General features: G+C 38.2%; 1 non-coding gene across 1 annotated transcript; it reads left to right on the forward strand.

The window, feature by feature from the left end:
- Positions 1-967: 967 nt before the first annotated feature.
- Positions 968-1,074, forward strand: LOC127679467 (U6 spliceosomal RNA). The gene has a single exon (XR_007976778.1). It is a non-coding gene; the product is annotated as a U6 spliceosomal RNA (small nuclear RNA).
- Positions 1,075-20,717: the final 19,643 nt, after the last annotated feature.

Consider the following 20,717-nt stretch of genomic DNA (forward strand, 5'->3'; position numbering starts at 1 on the left):
GGGGGAAGTGCATCACTGTATTGGTGGGATTTGATCCCTACAAGACATTTTCTTCTTGGCTGCCTTTGGATCAAGATCCAGAACTCTCAGCTCCTTCTTCAGCATCATGTTTGCCTCCATGACTGCCATGCTTCCTGCTATGATAAAAGTAATTAAACCTCTGAAACTGTAAGTCAGGCCCTATTAAATTATTGCCTTGTTCATGAAATCTATTCCTAGCAATGGAAATGCTAAGACAGAAAACCTGTGAGTATATTAGGTTTTCATATCATATATATCATAGTATATATGATAAACCCTTTTCATACTCCAGTCTTCTTCATCATGTAAGAATTTGAACTACAGAGAAACTTTGTGAATGTACTTAGAATGGTGAAGCTCCTACACACCTCTATAGTCTTCATCATTATGAAAAACTATTAATAGTAGAGAGAAATTCTATGAATATCAACAAAGTGGTAAAGCCTTCATATTATGAGGTAACTGAGGTCTAACACAACTCACACACAGGACATTGCAAATGATAAGAAATTATTGTAATCAGGTCAACTACTGATCAATCAGGGCCAAAAAGTATATTCAGAAGCTTAGCTGCAATACCCCACTCCCACCCTGAGCCAGAAAATTATATAACTTCCAAACATGAAAACCACAACATCCTGTGACAAGTCACAGCTACATCCCTCCCCCCCCCATCATGATTTCTTCTGTTGTCACTCTATGTCAATTGATACAGAATGTAGGTTTCACAGAGTAGCATGTCATAGACATTAGTTCTTTTGTGAAGTGGCATTATATTTTGAGAAATAAAACATGAATAACAGAAATTATGGTTCAGAACAGTCATTATGTTTGGGGGAAATAAAACTTGAATAATAAAAAATTGCCAGATACTGCAAAGTATACAGGTCCCCTATGACCTAAGAAATTAAACTTAGTTTCAGATTATGATTGAAGGGAGGGCAGTGTGCACTCTTAGATAGCACATATACTAAAATTTGAATGATACAGGGAAGATTAGCATGGCACCTGCACAAGAATAGCATGCAAATTTGTGAAGTGTTCCATATTTTTATATCTTCAACAAAATTATAGAAGAAAACTTCCCTAACCTAAAGAAAGAGATTCCCATGAACATACAAGAAGCCTTCAGAACTCCAAACAGACTGGACCAGAACAGAAACACCCCCCAACACATAATAATCAAAACACCAAATGCACTAAACAAAGAATATTAAAAGCAGTAAGGGAGAAAAGTCATGTAATATATTAAGGCAGACTTATCAGAATTACACCAGACATCTCACCAGAAACTATGAAGGCTAGAAGATCCTGAGCAAATGTCATACAGACCCTAAGAGAACATAAATGTCAGCCCAGGCTATTATACCCAGCAAAACTCTCAATTACCATAGATGGAGAAAACAAGATATTCTATGACAAAACCAAATTTATACAATATCTTTCCACAAACCAAGCACTTCAAAGGATAATGAACAACACAAAGGATTATCAAAGGTATGATCAAAGAATAATACCAACACAAGGCAGGAAACTACACCCTAGAAAAAGCAGTAAAGTAATCATCTTTCAACAAACCTAAAAGAAGATAGCAACAGAAACAGAATTCCACCTCCAACCATGAAAATAACAGGAATCAACAACCGCTGTTCCTTAATATCTCTTAACATCATTGGTCTCAATTCCCCCAATAAAAAGACATAGATTAACAGGCTGGATACATAAACAGGACCCAACATTTTGCTGCATACAAGAAACTCACTCGATGGCAAAGAAATTCATTACCTCAGAGTCAAAGGTTGGAAAACAATTTTCCAAGCAAATGGTCCCAATAAACAAGCTGGAGTGGCCATACATATATGAGATAAAATTGACTTTCAACCAAAAGATGTTAATAAAGATAAGGCAGGGTACTTCATACTTACAAAGGAAAAATCTACAAAGATGAACTCTCAGTTCTGAACATCTATGCTCCAAATGCAAGGGCACCCACATTCATAAAAAGATACTTTACTAAAGCTCAAAACACACATTGCACCCCACATAATTGTAGTGGGAGACTTCAACACCCACTCTCTACAATGGACAAATCATGGAAACAGAAACTAAGCAGATACACAGTGAAACTAACTAAAGTAATAGACCAAATGGATCTAACAGATAGTTATAGAACATTCCATCCTCAAGCAAAAGAATATACCTTCTTCTCAGCACCTCATGGTACCATCTCTAAAACTGACCATATAATTGGTCACAAAACAGTCCTCAACAGATACAGAAATATTGAAATAATTCTGTGCACCCTATCAGATCACCACAGCCTAAGGTGACAAAAACAACAGAAAACACACATACACATGGATGCTGAACAATGCTCTACTCAATGATAGCATGGTCAAGTAATGAATAAAGAAAGAAATTAAAGACTTTTAGAATTTAATGAAAATGAGAACAAATCATACCAAAACATATGGGACTCAATGAAAGCAGTGCTAAGATGAAAATTCATAGCTCTAAGTGCCTCCAAAAAGAAATAGGAGAGAACTTACACTAGCAGCTTGACTGTGCACCTGAACACTCTAGAACAAAAAGAAGCAAATATACCCAAGAGGAGTAGAAGGCAGGAAATAATCAAACTCAGATGAAATCAACCAAAAACAAAAAGAACCATACAAGGAGTCAACAAACCAGGAGCTGATTCTTTGAGAAAATCAAAAAGATAAATAAATCCTTAGCTAGACTAATCAGATGGCTTGGAGGCACTACCCAAATTAATAAAATCAGAAATGAAAAGGGAGACATAACAACAGAAACTGTGGAAATTCAAAAAAAAAATCATCAGATCCTATTGCAAGAGCTTATACTCAACAAAACTGGAACATCTGGATGAAATGGACAATTTTCTAGATACATACCAGGTGCCAACATTAAAAAAGGATCAGATAAACCATCTAAAGAGTCCCGTAAGTCCTGAGGAAATAGAAGCAGTTGTTAATAGTCACCCAACAACAACAACAACAAAAAATCCCAGGACCAGATGGGTTTAGTGGAGAATTCTATCAGATCTTCAAAGAAGAGCTAATGCCTTTACTCTTCAAACTATTCCACAAAATAGAAACTCAAGGAACACTACCCAATTCATTCTTTAAAGCCACAATAACACTTATACCTAAACCAAAGAAGGAAATAGAACTTCAGACCAATTTCCCTTATGAACATTGATGCAAAAATTCTCAACAATATTCTGGCCAACTGAATCTAAGAATGCATCAAAATAATCATTCACCATGATCAAGTAGGCTTCATCCCAGGAATGCAGGAATGGTTCAATATATGGAAATCCATCAATGTAATACACTATAAACAAACTCAAAGAAAAAAACCACATGGTCATTTCATTAGATGCTGAAAAAGCTTTTGACAAAGTTCAGCATCTTGTCATGATAAATGTCTTGGACAGATCAGGAATTCAAGGCCCATACCTAAACATAGTGAAAGCAATATACTGTAAACCAGTAGCTAACATCAAACTAAATGGAGAGAAATTGAAGCAATCCCACTAAAATCTGGGACCAGACAAGGCTGCCCCCTCTCCCTATCTATTTAATATAGTACTCGAAGTCCTAATCAGAGCAATTAAACAACAAAAGGACATCAAAGGTATGCAAATTGGAAGGGAGGAAGTAAAAATATCACTATTTGCAAATGATATGATAGTATATTTAAGTCACCCAAAAAATTTCCACCAGAGAGCTCCTAAAGCTAATAAATTCAGCAAAGTGGCTGAATATAAAATTAACTCAAACAAATCGGTATCCTTTCTCTACTCAAATGATAAACAGGCTGAGAAAGAAATTAGGGAAATGACACCCATCACAACAGTCACAAATAATATTACATACCTTGGTGTAACTCTAACTAAACAAGTGAAAGATCTGTATGATAAGAACTTCAAGCCTCTGAAGAAAGAAATCGTAGAAGATCTCAGAAGGTGGAAGGATAGCCCATGCTCATGGATTGGAAGGATTAATATTGTAAAATGTTCATCTTGCCAAAACCAATATACAGATTCAATGCAATCCCCATCAAAATTCCAAATCAATTCTTCATAGAGCTAGAAAGAGCAATATGCAAATTCATTTGGAAAAGCAAAAAACCCAGGATATCAAAAACTGTTCTCCAAAGCAAAAGATGTACTGGGAGGATCACCATACTTGACCTCAAAATCTACTACAGAGCAATGGTGATGGAAATTGTATGGTATTGGTACAGAGACAGGTAGGAAGATCAATGGAATAGAATTGAAGACCCAGATATGAACCCACACAGCTATGGTCACTTGATATTTGACAAAGGAGCTAAAAACTTGCAGTGGAATAAAGCATTTTTAACAAATGGTGCTGGATCAATTGGAGGTCAGCATGCATAAAAATGCAAATAGAGACATTCTTATCTCCTTGTACAAAGTTCAAGTCCAAGTGGATCAAGGACCTCCACATAAAACCAGATACATTGAAGCTTATAGAGGAGAACGTGGTGAAGAATCTTGAACACCTGGGCACAGGTGAAATTTTCCTGAATAGAACACCAATGGCTTATGCTCTACAAACAATAATCAACAAATGGGACCTCATAAAACTGCAAAGCTTCTGTAAGGCAAAGGACACTGTCAATAGGACAAAATGGCAACCAACAAATTGGGAAAAGATATTTACCAAACCTACATCTGAGAGAGGGCTAATATCCAATGTATATAAAGAACTCAAGTAGTTAGACTCCAGAGTGTCAAATGACTCTATTAAAAATGGGGTACAGGGCTAAACATGGAATTTTCAACTGAGGAAACTTGAATGGTTCTGAAGCACCTAAAGAAATGTTCAGCATCCTTAGTTATCAGGTAAATGTAAATCAAAACAACCCTGATATTCCACCTTACACCAGCCAGAATGGCTAAGATGAAAAACTCAGGGGACAGCAGATACTGGAGAGGATGTAGAGAAAGAGGAGTACTTCTCCATTGTTTGTGGGATTGCAAACTGGTAAAATCACTCTGGAAATCAGTTTGGCAGTTCCTCAGAAAATTAGACATAGTACTTCCTGAAGACTCAGCTATACCACTCCTGGGAATATACCAGGAGACACTCCAACATGTAATAAGGATACATGCTCCACTATGTTCATAGCAGCCTTATGTATAATAGCCAGAAAATAGGAAGAACCCAGATGTCCTTCAACAGAGGGATGGATACAGAAATTGTGGTATATATACACAATGGAGTACTATTCAGCTACTAAAAACAATGAATTCATGAAATTCTTAGGCAAATGGATGGAACTAGAAAGTGTCATCCTGAGTGAGGTAACAATCACAGAAGAAGACACATGGTATGTACTCACTGACAAATGGATGTTAGCCCAAAAGCTAAAAATAAACATGTTACAATTCACAGACCACAAGAAGCTCAAGAATAAGGAAAACCAAAGTGGGGGTGCTTTGATTCCTCTGAGAAAGGGAACAAAATATTCACAGGAACATCTATGGAGACAAAGTGTAGAGCAGAGACTGAAGGAAAGGCCACCCAGAGACTATCCTACCTGGGGATTCATCCTATAAACAGTCACCAAACCCCAAAACTACAATGGATGACCAGAAGTATGTACCAAGAGGAGCCTGTCATGGTTGTCTTTTGGAGGGGCCCTGCCAGAGCCTTACAGATACAGAGGCAAATACTTGCAGCCAACCATCAGACTGAGTATGGGGTTCACAATGGAGGAGTTGGAGAGCAGACTGGAAAAGGTAGGGTTGCAGCCTCATGGCAAGAATGATGATGTCTGCCAACCAGACACCCCAGGGCTCCCATGGACTAAACCATCAACCAAGGGGTACACATGGTTCCAGCCAAAAGAGTAGTAGTGGAATGCCTTGTCAGGCACCAGTGGGAGGAAAAATACTTGGTCCTTTGAAGGCTCAACAGAGGCCCCAGTGTGAGGAAATCACATGGGGGTTGTGGGAGTGGGTTGGGTAAAGAAACATATTCTTGGAGGCAGGGTGTGGGAGGATGGGTTGGGGGGTTTTGGGGGAGGGGAGAAACTGGGGAAGGGTATAACCTTTGAAATATAAATGAAGAATATATTCAATAAAAAGAAAAGAAAGGAGATTGGTAACAAAAAGGCAGATCACTAGCTTAAGATCTCTGGGGGTGCAAACTGCCAGGGATCTGCCTGTGCCCAGAACCTGAGCACATAGGTGGTTCATCTGCCAGCCCGCCGGTTGTGGGGCCTGTGTCCTATGTGAGAATCAACAGAGGGAGTGACACCCTCCCCTTCCCACCCCCCACCATCTTTGCTCCATGACAGAGCAGTCTGGGAACACCTGGTTCACCTTGAAAACCCAAGTACAACATTGCTTGAGGCAAGACTGAGCAGGGCTCCAAAGGCACAAAAGAGGAAGACAGCATATCAGCGATCTGTGCCAGAGGAAACCCAGTCATCCAGTGTCCGCCGAAATAGCCTTAAAGGTCCACAGTAGGTTGAAGCACCAGCCAGTGACAATAAGACCAGCTAACACCAGTAAGAATTAGATGGCTAAAGGCAAACATAGGAATGTGACTAACAGAAACCAAGGCATTATGGCAGCATCTGAACCTAATTCTCCAACAACAGCAAGTTCTGGATACCCCAACACACCAGAAAAACAAGAGTTGGATTTAAAATCACTGGTAAGGATGCTGTTAGAGGAATACATGAAGGACATAAATAAATCTCTTAAAGAAATTCAGGAGAAAAACGATCAAAAGCTTGAAGCCCTTACAAGGGAAACACAAAAATCACTTAAAGAAATTCAGGAGAATATGGGTCAGAATAAGGAGGAAATGCAAAAAATCATTTATAGAAATACAGGAGAACTTTAATCGACAGGCAGAAGTCATGAAAGAGGAAACACAAAAATCTCTCAAAGAATTGCAGGAAAACACAAACAAGCAAGTGAAGGAACTGAGCAAAAATTTCCAGGATCTAAAAACAGAAGTAGAAATAACTAAGAAAGCACAAAGGGAAACAACTTTGGAGATAGAAAACCTTGGAAAGAAATCAGGGGCCATAGATGCAAATATCAACAACAGAATACAAGAGATAAAAGAAAGAATCTCAGATGCCGAAGATACCATAGAAACCATGGACTCAACAGTCAAAGAAAATGCAAAATGCAAAAAGCTTGTAACCCAAAACATCCAGGAAATCCAGGACACAATGAGAAAGCCAAACCTAAGGATTATAGGCATTGATGAGAGTGAAGATTTACAACTTAAAGGGCCAGCAAATATCTTCAACAAAATTATGGAAGAAAACTTCCCTAACCTAAAGAGAGAGATGCCCATGAATATACAAGAAGCCTACAGAACTCCAAATAGTTCCAAATACCTCCAAATACCTCCAAATAGGGAGGTATTTCTGTTCTGGACCAGAACAGAAATATTTCCCATCACATAATAATCAAAACCCCAAATGTACTAAACAAAGAAAGAATACTTAGGGCAGTAAGAGAGAAAGGGCAAGTAACATATAAAGGAAGACCTATCAGAATTACACCAGACTTCTCACCAGAGACCATGAAAGCTAGAAGATCCTGGGCAGAGCTCATGCAGACTCTAAGAGAACATAAATGCCAGCCAAGACTACTATACCAGGTGAAACTCTCAATTACTATAGATGGAGAAACCAAGATATTCCATGACAAAAACAAATTTACACAATATCTTTCCACAAACCCAGACCTACAAAGGATAATAGTGGGAAAACACGATTACAACGAGGGCAACTATACCCTGGAAAAAGCAGGATATTAAACTTCTTTCATCAAACCCAAAAGAAGATAACCACAAGAGTATAAAATTAGCATCAAAAATGATAGGAAGCAATAACCACTACTCCTTAATATCTCTTAATATCAATGGTCTCAATTCCCCAATAAAAAGACATAGACTGGTTATGTAAACAGGACCCTGCATTTTGCTGCATACAAGAAACACACCTCAGTGTCAAAGACAAACACTACCTTAGAGTAAAGAGGTGGAAGACAATTCTACAAGCAAATGGTCTCAGAAAACAAGCCAGAGTAGCCATTCTAATATCAGATAAAATTGACTTTCAACCTAATGTCGTAAAAAGAGACACGGAAGGACACTTCTTGCTGGTCAAAGGAAAAATCCAACAAGAAATCTCAATCCTGAACATCTATGCTCCAAATACAAGGGCGCCCTCATTCATAAAAGAAAATTTACTAAAGCTCAAAGCATACATTGCACCTAACACAATAATTGTGGGTGACTTCAACACTCCACTCTCATCAATGGGCCAATCAGGAAAACAGAAACTAAACAGGGAGACAGTGAAACTAATTGAAGCTTTGGACCAATTGGATTTAACAGATATATATAGAACTTTTCATCCCAAAGCAAAAGAATATACCTTTTTCTCAGCACCTCATGGTACCTTCTCCAAAATCGATCATATAGTTGGTCCTATATGATCAAGACAGACCTCAATAAATATAAGAATATTGAAATAATCCCATGCCTCCTATCAGATCACTATAGAGTAAAAGTGGTCTTTAATAACAATAAAAATAACAGAAAGTCCACATACACATGGAAACTAAACAATACTCTACTCAATGATATCTTGGTCAAGGAAGAAATAAAGAAAGAAATCAAACATTTTTTAGAATTTAACAAAAATAAAGGCACATCATACCCAAATCTATGGGACACAATGAAAGCAGTGCTAAGAGGAAAACTCATAGCTTTGAGTGCCTCCAAAAAGAAATTGGAGAGAGTATACACTAGAAGATTAATGGAACAACTGAAAGCCCTGGAACAAAAAGAAGCTAATTCACCCAGGAGGAGAAGAAGACAGGAAATCATCAAACTTAGGGCTGAAATCAATCAAGTAGAAACTAAGAGAACCATACAAAGAATCAACAAAACCAGGAGCTGGTTCTTTGAAAAAAATCAACAAGATAGATAAACCCTTACCCAGACTAACCAAAGGGCACAGAGACAGTATCCAAATTAAGAAAATTATAAACTAAGGAAATTCAAAAAATCATCAGATCCTACTACAAAAGCCTGTACTCAACACAACTGAAGAATCTGGAGGAAATGGACAATTTCTTAGACAGATACCAATACCAAAATTAAATCAGGATCAAATAGATCATCTAAACAGACCCATAACCCCTAAAGAAATAGAAGGGGTCATAGATAGCCTTCCAACCAAAAAAAAGCACAGGACCAGATGGTTTTAGTGCAGAATTCTATCAGACCTTCAAAGAAGACTTAACACCAGTACTCTTCAAACTATTCCACCAAATAGACACAGAAGGAACACTACCCAACTCCTTCTACAAAGCCACAATTACGCTTATACCAAAACCACACAAAGATCCAAATAAGAAAGAGAATTTCAGGCCAGTTTCCCTTATGAATATCGATGCAAAAATACTCAATAAAATTCTTGCCAACCGAATCCAAGAACACATCAAAATCATACACCATGATCAAGTAGGCTTCATTCCAGGAATGCAGAGATGGTTCAATATACGGAAAACCATCAATGTTATCCACTATATAAACTCAAAGAAAAAAGCCACATGATCATTTCATTAGTTGCTGAAAGAGCATTTGCCAAAATTCAACATCCTTTCATGCTAAAAGTCTTGGAAAGGGCAGGAATTCAAGGCCCATGTCTAAACATAGTAAAGGTAATATACAGCAAACCGGTAGCCAACATCAAACTAAATGGAGAGAAACTTGAAGCAACCCCACTAAAATCAGGGACTAAACAAGGCTGCCCCCTCTCTCCATATCTTTTCAATATAGTTCTTGAAGTCCTGGCTAGAGCAATTAGACAACATAAGGAGGTCAAAGGGATACAAATCGGAAAGGAAGAAGTCAAACTATCACTATTTGCAGATGATATGATAGTATACTTAAGTGACCCAAAAAAACTCTACTAGAGAACTCCTACAGCTGATAAACAACTTCAGCAAAGTGACTGGCTACAAAATCAACTCAAGCAAATCAGTAGCCTTTATATACTCAAAGGATAAGCAGATTGAGAAAGAAATTAGGGAAATGACACCCTTCACAATAGCCACAAACAGCATAAAGTATCTTGGTGTGACTCTAACCAAACAAGTGAAAGGCCTATATGACAAAAACTTCAGATCTCTGAAGAAGGAAATCGAAGAAGATCTCAGAAAATGGAAAAATCTTCTATGCTCATGGATTGGCAGAATTAATATAGTTAAAATGGCCATCTTGTCAAAGGCAATCTACAGATTCAATGCAATCCCCATCAAAATCCCAACTCAGTTCTTCATGGAGATAGAAAGAGCAATTCTCAAATTCATCTGGTATAACAAAAAACTCAGGATAGCTAAAACTATTCTCAACAGTAAAAGAACTTCTGGGGGATTCAGTATCCCAGACCTCAAACTTTACTACAGAGCAATAGTGATTAAAAACTGCATGATATTGGTACAATGTCAGGCAAGCAGATCAATAGAATAGGATTGAAGACCCAGAAATGAACCCACACACCTATGGCCACTTGATCTTTGACAAAGGAGCTGAAAGCATCCAGTGGAAAAAAGATAGCCTTTTCAACAAATGGTGGTGGTTCAATTGGAGGTCAGCATGCAGAAGAATGCGAATTGATCCATTCTTTTCTCCTTGTACTAAGCTCAACTCCAAATGGATCAAGGACCTCCACATAAAATCTGACACACTGAAACTAACAGAAAAGAAACTGGGGAAGACCCTTGAGGACATGGGCACAGGGAAAAAGTTCCTGAATATAACACCAATAGCTTATGCTCTAAGATCAAGAATAGACAAATGGGACCTCATAAAACTACAAAGTTTCTGTAAGTCAAAGGACACTGTCAAAAAGGACAAAACATCAACCAACAGATTGGGAAAGGATCTTCACCAACCCTAAATCTGACAGAGGGCTAATATCTAATATATACAAAGAATTCAAGAAGATAGAACCAAGAGAACCAAATAACCCCATTAAAAATGGGGTACAGAGCTAAACAAAGAATTTTCACATGAAGAACTTCAGAGGGCTGAGAAGCACCTTAAGAAATGTTCGACATCATTAATCATTAGGGAAATGCAAATCAAAACAACCCTGAGATTTCACCTCACACCTGTCAGAATGGCTAGGGTCAAAAACTCAGGAGACAGCAGGTGTTGGCGAGGATGTGGAGAAAGAGGAACACTCCTCCACTGCTGGTGGGATTGCAAGATGGTACAACCACTTTGGAAATCAGTCTGGTGGTTCTTCAGAAAACTGGGCATGACACTTCCGGAGGACCCTGTTATACCACTCCTGGGCATATACCCAGAGGATTCTTCAGCAGGTAATAAGGATACATGCTCCACTATGTTCATAGCAGTCCTATTTGTAGTAGCCAGAAGCTGGGAAGAACCCAGGTGTCTGTCAACAGAGGAATGGATACAAAAAATGTGGTATATTTACACAATGGAGTACTATTCAGCCATTAGAAACAATGAATTCATGAAATTCTTAGACAAATGGATGGAGCTGGAGAACATCATACTAAGGGAGGTAACCCAGTCTCAAAAGATCAATCATGGTATGCACTCACTGATAAGTGGATATTAGCCTAGAAACTTGGAATACCCAAGACATAATCCACATATTAAATGATGTCTAAGAAGAATGGAGGAGTGTCCCCTGTTTCTGGAAAGGCTCAGTGCAGCAGTATAGGGGAATACCAGAACAGGGAAGTGGGAAGGAGTAGTTGGGGGAACAGGGAAGAGGGCTTATGGGACTTTCAGGGAGTGGGGAGCCAGAAAAGGGGAAATCATTTGAAATGTAAATAAAGAATATACCAAATTAAAAACAAACAAACAAAAAGGCAGTCCTTAGTGCAAGTTTCTTTTGCTTGTTCCCAACATGTGTATATAATAGTCGTTTTGGAATGTATAACAGAACACATATTGAAAAGAAATCTTACAAATGTAATGAATATGATAAAACCCTTTCACAACACAGTTATCTATGAATACATAAAAGAACACATCCTGGAGATTAGTGCTATGTGTAAGAAATGTGGTAAAGCCTTTGCATGTGGCAGTAGTCTTAGAAACCATGAGAAAAAGTCATAATGCAGAGAAACTCCATAAACTCAGACAATATGTTAATGCTTTGTACTTTCTGGTATCTTTATACAAGACTAAACTTGTTGGTATGTAATCAATCTGTTAAAGCCTTTGCATATCACAATAACCCTTGAGGACCTTAGAAAGTAATCTATGACCACAAAGAATAAGAACTTAGCCAAAATACTTAAATTGAGTTACTCAAGATTATTTATTATGTAGAAAAATGTGACAAGCATCAACAATCAATTCAATCTTTATGATGCCCCTCTATTTTGTTTGTACTTGCAAACTCATATGGACAAAAGCCATATGAGGTCAACAGTAAGGGAACATTTTTAGATTTCACAAATCTCATCAGTTACATGAAATCACTTTTGCAGGAGTAAAACTATTCCTGTGCCTTTTATGTTGTTATGATAAAATGCAATGTCTAAGTCAACTTCTGAGTTTAATTTGGTTTATGGTTTCAGAGGGATATGTGAGCACCATGAAAGTGGAAACACTGCAAGTGTCTTGCAAGGGGGAGAATTAGCCTGAGGCAGAGAGGGCTTTCTAATTGCTTATCCATTACAAGTGTTCCTCTCGGGAGCATATACCCACAACCTGCAAAAATGCACTCAGAGTGTTTTATACCCATATTTGAATATACTTTCTAGAACATACTTAAAATGAAAGACTTGGAAGGGAAGAAGTAGGGAAGGCATTGAGAAAGGACTAAGAATAACAAAATATACTTTAATTAAAATATTAAACAAATTTCAATGAAAACACAGCTAGTGAGCCAGCCTACTATTCAAGAACACTAAAGTTTGTTAGAGAGAAGACAAGATTCATTCCCAGAAACCACTTGGGAGCAAATCATGTCCTGTACCTCCAGGATCTGATGCTCCTTCTGACCTTGCAGGTAATGCACACAGATATATGCAGGCAACACATCTATGCACATAAAATAAAAAAAATTATGTTAAAAATGAATTCTCTATAGTGCTGACTTAGCCTTGACACAGAACACAGTCAGGGCTAATGAAAATGGACTCCTTCTGGTCTGGATTTAGTCACAGCTGTGTACATCTTTGGAGCCAGTCTGCTCAGAGGCAAAACCAGCCATATTCTAAGGACAGAATAGCACAGTATAGCTGTTCATCTGAGATCTCCAACCACAGTGCTGTTAGATCACTTTCCCTTGATGTTGTCTGAATTTGTGTTCTCTGTCTTCACATGTGTGAGATTTTGCTTTGATACTTGTTTTAAATCCATAGTTTAGATCATATATTATGATATAGAAGATAAATTTACTTTGTAAATCTCTATCTGCCTTTCTGGGTAGACTTGCAATCTCCTGTCCCTATTCAAATTGTCTCAAGTATATCATAGCGCCTAAACCTAAAAGAGTCTTGAGTGACAGCATATGTAGAAAGCAAATTCTTTTCTGGGCTGGGTCTTCTTTGACTGGTAGCCAGAGTTGAATGCATGCTATCATTAAAGTGATTTTTTTTAATTAGCCACTTAAGTGAGTGGTGTGATTTCTACTTGGGAAGGGATATTTATTTTAGAACAGCTAAACCTGCAGCAGTTTAGAAAAATGAATTTGGGAAAAGTTGTCCTATGTTTGACTGGCTCAGGTGGCATTGATCCCAGAATTTTGCTCCTAAGGTTATGAACTTGCTGCCCCATTAATTAAACTAAATTCTTAAATTAAATGACTACATCAGCACGCATTTACCAATTGACTCACATAGACATCTTTACATTCTGGCCATAGGAGAAGGATTTGCATGTGGAGCATGGCTTCTGCCTTCAGACCAGAATAGAAAGACTAGCTTATTTGTGTAATTAGTGCCTGCACTCTTGCTCCTCAGTTCAGAAATGATCCCTGTACCCATAAGTTGAAGGTTGTTCTCCAGTTTTAATTCTATCAGGATCAGTGTATCTGGTTTTGTGTTGAGGTCTTTGAACCACATAGACTTGAGATTAGTTCAGCATCATAGACATGGATCTGTTTGCGTCCTTCTGACGTGTAGACATCCAATCTAAACTGCACAATTTTTTGAAGATTCATTCAGGGATATAAGAAAGCTTAAAATAAAAGATGGTCTTATTTCCAAGAATTCTTTTATTGTCCAGGAATATTTTAGGTATCCTGGGCTTTTGTTTTGTTTTGTTTTGTTTTGTTTTGTTTTTCCCTGTGAAATTGAGTATTGTCATTTCAATGTCTGAAAAAAATTGAGCTGGAATTTTGAGGGGACTTGTATTAAATCTGATGATTGCTTTCAGTTTGTTGTCATCTTATTATGCTAAGTATATGTATTCTTAAACATGGGAAATCTTTCAGTCTTTTTTTTATATTTTTACACTTTTATTTTATTTTTTACAGTCCAGTTGTTACCCTTCTTCTGGTATTCCCTCCCCAGATTCCCCATCCCATTCCTCCTCCCCCTGTCTCTAATAGCATGTCTTGACCTTCCAACCCCCAGCTCAAAATACTAGAAAAAAATATTAAATAAAATCATGGGAAAAATTCTTAAAAATGTGATAGCCATAAATATACAAGAAATCTATAGCTCCCCAAATAGATTAGACCAATACAGAAAATCCTCTTGACAGATAATAATCAAAACACTAAATGCCAGAACTGATCTTGTGCTGCAGCGCTCCATATCCAAATACCCCTGTGAAAGAGAGGTCTAATCATGAGTGCTGACAAGGTTGTAAGCACTGGTAATAGCACAACTTCTGCTCAAAGGGACCCTCACAGAGCACTAAGATCACAGGAACTGAGGAGCAGACTGGGACAGGATCCTTCCATTATCCAACTGCTCCCAGAGCTGATCCTGTGCCACAGTAATGAGCTGGTCTTCCAGGAGTACCAACACACCTATGAGTACAGGGAATACTACCACTTCTGTTCAAATTCCAGGCCCAAGATGGACCTTCCCAGAGCCATCTGGACACAGGATCCAAGGAAGACCTAAGCACAGGATCCTTCCAGTTTCTGTCTGCACCCTGGTGCTGACCATGTACCACAAATCTTCATATCCAAATATGTTCTGGAGAAAAATGGTCACCCAGGAATACTGACACACAGGATTGCAGGAGAGAGAAACCACAGTTAAAGACAGAAAGATCAGCTAACACAAGAGATAACCAGATGGCAAGATGCAAGGGCAAGAACTTAAGCAACAAAAAACCAAGGCTAATTGGCATCATCAACATCCAGTTCTCACATGGCAGCAAGCCCTGGATACCCCCAACACACCAGAAAAACAAGACTCTGATTTAAAATCATAGCTCATGATGATGATAGAGGACTTTAAGAAGGACATGAATAGCCAGGCCGTGGTGGCACACACCTGTAATTCCAGCACTCTGGGAGGCAGAGGCAGGCGGATTTCTGAGTTCCAGGCCAGCCTGGTCTACAGAGTGAGTTCCAGGACATCCAGGGCTACACAGAGAAACCCTGTCTCAGAAAAACCAAATCCCCCCCCCAAAAAAGGACATGAATATTCTCCCTTAAAGAAACACAGGAGAACACATGTAAACAGCTAGAATTCCTTTAAGAGGAAATGCAAAAGACCCTGAAAGACTTTCAGGAAACACAAATAAAATGGGAAAGAAATTGAACAAAAACATCCAGGATCTAAAAGTGGAACTAGAAACAATAAAGAAATCACAAAGGGAGATATCCCTGGAGCTAGACATCCTAGGAAAGAGATCAGGAGTCATAGATGCAAGCATCATCAACAGAATGCAAGAAATAGAAGAGAGAATCTCAGGTGCAGAAGATACCATAGAAAACGGCAACCCAAAATTGAAAGAAAATGAAAAATGCAAAAATCTCCTAATCCAAATCATTCAGGAAATCCAGGAAACAATGAGAAGATCAAACCTAAGGATAATAGGTATAGAAGAGAATGAAGATTCCCAAGTTAAAGGGCCAGTAAATTTCTTCAAAAAAAATTATAGAAGAAAATTTCTCTAACCTTGTATGCCCATGAACATACAAGAAGCCTACAGAACTCCAAAGAGACTGGGCCAGAAAAGAAATTTCTCCTGTCCACAATAGTCAAAAAAACCAAAAACACTAAACAAAGAAAGAATATTAAAAGCAGTAAGGGAAGCAGCTCAGGAAGCCAACTATACACCAAGCAGCCAGCAAGAAGGAGGCAGCCTGCACTGGTGAGACTGGCCCTGCAGATCGGAGGATTCAGTCTGGAGGCCTCTGGCAAGAGCCTTCAGATTTCTGCCTCCAGATCAGGAACACCCTCGGCCACAGTGTGCCATCTCCAAGCAGTGCAGGAAGCCAGTGATACACCCAGCAGCCAGCGAGGAGGAGACAGCCAGCACAGCCTGCATCCAGAGCTGAGCAGGGCCACAGAGGTACATACCCAAATACAACTACAAGAGAGTGGGTCTTGGCTGCCATCTTTGCTTCTGTGACTGTGCAACAGATTGGTAGGCAGGTTTCATCAGAGTAGAGGATCACTTGGGACACACTGCACTAGGACTCGAGTTCCCAGGAACTCGGAAGCACCACAGCAATTTGTGCCAGGGGAAAGCAGCTCACCCAGGGTTGCTGAGATAGGCCTGTAGGCACACAGGAGGAGCAAGCTCCAGCCAGTAACAGCAGGCCCAACTAACAACAGAGATAACCAGATGGCAAAAGGCAAACATGGGAACATTGCTAACAGAAATCAAGGCAATATGGCACAATCTGAACCCAATTCTCCCACAACAGCAAGTCCTGGATACCCCCAACACACCAGGAAAGCAAGATTTGGATTTAAAAATCACAGGTCATGATACTGATAGAGGGTATCATGGAGGGCTTCAAGGAGGACATAAATACAGGAGAACACAAGTAAACAGGGAGAAGCCCTTGAAAAACTAAGGGAAAACACAACAAAACAGGTGAAGGAATCAAACAAAACCATCCAGGATCTAAAGAAGGAGGTAGAAATAATAATGAAATCACAAAGAGAGACAACTCTGGACATAGAAAACCTAGGAAAGAAGTCAGGAGTCATGGATCAAAGCATCAAAAACAGAATACAAGAGATGGAAGGGAGAATCTCAGATGCAGAAGATACCATAGAAAACATTGATACAATAGTCAAAAAAAAAATGAAAAATGCAAAAAGCTCCTGACCCAAAATATCCAGGAAATCCGGGACAAAATGAAAAGACCAAACTTAAGGATTATAGGCATAGAAGAGCGTGAAGATTTCCAAATTAAACAGCCAGTAAATGTCTTCAACAAAATTATAGAAGAAAACTTACCCTAACCTAAAGAAAGAGATGCCCATGATCATACAAGAAGCCTACAGAACGCCAAATAGATTTGAAGACCCAGAAATGAGCCCACACACCTATGGTCACTTGATCTTTGACAAAGGAGCTACAACCATCCAGTCGAAAAAAGATAGCCTTTTCAACAAATGATGCTGGTTCAACTGGAGGTCAGCATGCAGAAGAATGCAAATCGATCCATTCTTATCTCCTTGTACTAAGCTCAAGTCCAAGTGGATTAAGGACCTCCACATAAAACCAGACATACTGAAACTAATAGAAAAGAAACGGGGGAAGAGCCTTCAGCACATGGGCACAGGGGAAATTTTCCTGAACAGAACACCAATAGCTTATGCTCTAAGATCAAACCCTGCCCAGGAGAAAGCTGGTCTTGCCAGAAGTGCTGACACACACACATGCCCACAGGAGAGACAAGTCCAGTCAGAGACAGCAAGACCAACTACCATCAGAGATAACCAGATGGCAAGAGGCAAGCTCGAGAACCTTACCAACAAAACTAAAACTACTTGGCATCATCAGAACCCTTTTCTCCCACCACAACAAGTCCTGGATAGCTCAACACACCAGAAAAACAAGAATTGGATTTAAAATGATATCTCATTTTTATCATATCACTATCATCATATTTACCATGATGATGATAGTGGGCTTTAAGAAGGACATAAATAAGTCCCTTAAAGAAATACAGGAGAACATGGGTAAACAGGTAGAAACCCTTAAATAGGAAACACAAAAATCCCTTAAAGAATTAAAGGAAAACACAAACAAAAAAGTGAAGGAACTGAACAAAACCATCTAGGATCTAAAAATGGAAATAGAAACAATAAAGAAATCACAAAGGGAAACAACTCTGGAGATAGAAAACCTAGGAAAGAGATCAGGAGTCATAGATGCAAGCATCAACAACAGAATATAAGAGATAGAGGAGAGAACCTCAGGTGTGGAAGATGCAATAGAAAACATTGACAAAACTGTCAAATAAAATGTAAAATACAAAAAGGTCCTAATTCAAAACATCCAGTAAATTCAGAATACAATGAAAAGACCAAACCTAAGGATAATATGTATAGATGAGAGTGAAGATTCCCAGCTTAAAGGGCCAGTAAATATCTTCAACAAAATTATAAAAGAAAAATATCCTAACCTAAAGAAACAGATGCCAATGAACATACAAGAAGCCTACAGAACTCCAAGTAGATTGGACCAGAAAAGAAATTACTCCCATTACATAATAATCAAAACACCAAATGCACTAAACAAAGAATGAATATTAAAAGCAGTACAGGGAAAAGGTCATGTAACATATAAAGGCAGACCTATCAGAAGTACACCAGACTTCTCACCAGAGTCTGTAATATCCAGAAGATCCTGGGCAGATCTCAGACAGACCCTAAGAGAACACAATTGCAAGCCCAGGCTACTATACCCAGCAAAACTCTCAATTAGAGTAGATTGAGAAACCAAGCTATTCCATGACAAAAACAAATTTACACAATATCTTTCTACAAATTCAGCCCTACAAAAGATAATAAATGAAAAACATCAACACAAGGAGGGTAACTACACCCTACAAAAAGCAAGAAAATAATCTTTTAACAAACCAAAAATAAGATAGCAACATAAACATAATTTAACCTCTAACAACAAAAATAACAGGAAGCAACAATTACATTTCATTAATATCTCTTAATATCAATGGACTCAATTCCCCAATTAAAAAGACATAGACTAACAGACTGGTATGTAAACAGGACCCAACATTTTGTTCCATACAAGAAACCCACCTCAGTGACAAGGACAGACACTACCTCAAATAAAAGACTACAAAAAATGTCCAAGCAAATTTCCCCTAGAAACAAGCTGGATTAGCCATTCTAATATCAGATAAAATTTACTTTCAATCTAAAGTTACTAAAAAAAAAATAAGGAAGGACACTTTATACTTATCAAAGGAAAAATCTACCAAGATGAACTTTCAATCCTAAACATCTATGCTCCAAATACAAGGGCACCCACATTCATAAAAGAAACTTTACTAAAGCTCAAAGAACACATTGTGCCTTACACAATAATAGTGGGAGATTTCCACACTCTCATCAATTGACAGATCAGGGAAACACAAACTAAATAGAGACACAGAGAAACTAACAGAAGTCATGAACCAAATGTATTTAACAGATATCTACAGAACATTGTATCCTAAAACAAAAGTTTATACCTTCTTCAAAGGACTTCATGGTACCTTCTCCAAAATTGACCATATATTCCATCATAAAATAGGCTGCAACAGATAACAGAAGATTGAAATAAACCCATGCATCCAATCAGATCACCATAGAATACGGTTGGTCTTTAATAACAACTAAAGAAATAGAAATCCCACATAAACATGGAAGCTGAACAACGCTCTACTCAATAACTTGGTCAAGGAAGAACTAAAGAAAGAAATTAAGACTTTTTAGAATTTAATGAAAATGAAGCTACAACATACCAAAACTTATGGAACACAAGGAAAGTAGTGCTAAGAGGAAAGCTCTGAGTGCCTCCAAAAAGAAACTGAAGAAAGCATACACTAAGAGTTTGATAGCACAATGGAAAGCTCTAGAACAAAAGGAAACAAAAACACCCAAGAGGAGTAGAGGTTAGGAAATAATCAAACTCAGGGCTGAAATCAAACATGTAAAGCCTTTGCAAGACCCAGTCATCTTGAAAGACATAAAAGAATACCTACTGGAGAGAAAACTTATGAACATAATCAATGTGATAAAGCCTCTTCATGTCTTCAGTATCATACAAGAACACATAATGGAGAGATACCTTAAGAATGTAATCAATGTGTTAAAACCTATTCACAAGGGAAAAATCTCCAAAGTATGTAAAAGAACACATACTGGAGAGAAACCTTATAAATATAATCAATGTGGTAACCACCTTCTCACTACATTCTTGTCTCTAAAAACATAAATACGCATTTTTGAGAGAAACATTATGAATTTAATCAATGTGCTAAAGCCTTTGCATTTCACAGTCATCTCCAAAAACATTAATGAGCACATAGTGGAATGAAGCCCTATGCTTGTAATGAATGTGGAAAAGCATTTGCATGTCACATTTCTCTCTAAATACTTACAGGAACATATAGTTTTTGAAACATTAGAAATGTAATTAATGTGGAAATGCCTATACATATCA

The sequence above is a fragment of the Apodemus sylvaticus genome, chromosome 2 (assembly GCF_947179515.1).
Source record: "Apodemus sylvaticus chromosome 2, mApoSyl1.1, whole genome shotgun sequence".
Taxonomy (NCBI): domain Eukaryota; kingdom Metazoa; phylum Chordata; class Mammalia; order Rodentia; family Muridae; genus Apodemus; species Apodemus sylvaticus.